The sequence below is a fragment of the Triticum dicoccoides genome, unplaced genomic scaffold (genome assembly GCF_002162155.2).
Source record: "Triticum dicoccoides isolate Atlit2015 ecotype Zavitan unplaced genomic scaffold, WEW_v2.0 scaffold91404, whole genome shotgun sequence".
NCBI lineage: Eukaryota > Viridiplantae > Streptophyta > Magnoliopsida > Poales > Poaceae > Triticum > Triticum dicoccoides.
In genome coordinates, this window is record NW_021309872.1 from 33583 (window position 1) to 35249 (window position 1667).

A 1667-nucleotide genomic window follows, 5' to 3' on the forward strand; every position below is an offset into this window, starting at 1 on the left:
GGACTTTATGTATCATGCATTGATGCATTTCGAGGTCTCGATGAATAATAACAAGAAAATTTCAATGTCCAAGATTCAGATAAAAGTTAAGATCTTCATATGGTATCTTTGGAGGGGAGTTGTGCAAACTAAAGATAATCTCGCCTGTCGCAATAGGCAAGCAAACAAGATGTGTAGTTTTTTACTCATGACAAAACATCTTCTTTTTCAATGCAAGGTTGCATGTTCTACGGGGTCTGTCACCCAAATAGGATTCAATTTGTATCCCCTCACAAGTGTTGTTAATATTTTTGGTCATTAATTGAACCGTATTTTAAATAGATTAAGAACGCTAATAAGGATATACCTTATTATGTGTGCTTTGGCTACATAGAAATGATTGTATATGCAACCAAGGAGTTGTTATCCATGTATGGCAACATAACCTTCGGATCGGTCAACCACTTCCTTCCACGTAGGTATAATGTCAATCCTATATAACTATTGAAGGCATAATGTGAATCCTATATGACTGCTGTTGTCGATATGTCGGATATTTTATCTGTTGTCGGTTTGCAAGGGTTTGGCTGTGTGCATCTCAGTTACATAGAGGCTACATGTTGCTCATGCTCTGTTTCTGTTATCTAGAGCACATTTGAAGTTAATAAAAATGCATCGGATATATGGGATTTATTCCAGCTACTAATTCAACCACGGAGTCTGGCGGTGGCACTAGGTAGCTTGCTGAAACTACTACAGGCCTCTGGTCGATACAACTACTTGGACAACCTAGTTGTTGTTGCCGCCGTTGGCATCGGTGAGGTCCATGGCGGGCCTCTCCACGTCCTCCATCTCCTCCTCCCGGACGAACACCGCCTGGTCCAGCACCAACACCGACCGGCCCACGCCTCCGTACAAGTGGTGCGGTGGAGCGGGATGCGCGCCCTCGCCGTGGGCGTCAGCGTCGGCATCGGCAGGGACGAAGATGCCCCTGTCCTGGTCCTCGCCGCCGATGGTCTCACCGTTGCCGTGGCCACGTGCTCCTCCTCGCCCTGGAGCACCTCGACGTTCTTGCGGTTCAGCGCCGCCTCCACGTCCGCCCTCGTTATCACCGCTGCCGGGCCATTGGCGTCCCTGCGCTCCTCTTCACGCCGCGCGCTGGCCGAGGAGTGGTTCATGCTGGCCCCGCTCCTGAAACACACAGGATCATCGATGCTGCCATGAATGAGTGGTAGTTCTACTTCTAGGCGGCAAAAACGGAGTAAGGAGCAGGGTAAAGCTGGTTACCTACATGGAGGAGGCAAGAATCTGCCTGGTCTGGCTCTGGCCGGCCACCCGGCGGCCCGCGGCGGTCAGTGCTCGTGCAGCCATGGCCGAAACGGCAGAGCAGCTCTCTCTCAGATCGATGGAGCTCCCTTCCCTGCTTGTGTGAGCTCAATACAGAGAGGACAAAAGCAGAGCAGAAGCAGCACGAGTGCGAGCTTATCCACTGTGGTCTGAGAGCTGAGGTGAGGTCTTCTTTCCCTGCACCTCAAAGATGATGTGCTTATCAATTCACTGCCAGTGCGGGGACGACTAGTAGCAAAAGAGCGCGCGGAAAAAACATTTGTGCAGCGAGTGGAGGGTCCGTCCCGTGGATGACGGCTTGTGTCCCTGGCGTTTCTCTGGGCGACTCCCGTCGCCGCCGC

At 51.2% G+C, this 1667-nt stretch overlaps 1 pseudogene; it reads right to left on the reverse strand.

Annotated features, from left to right (window-relative positions):
* Nucleotides 1-768: 768 nt before the first annotated feature.
* Nucleotides 769-1350, reverse strand: LOC119348391 (annotated as a pseudogene).
* Nucleotides 1351-1667: the final 317 nt, after the last annotated feature.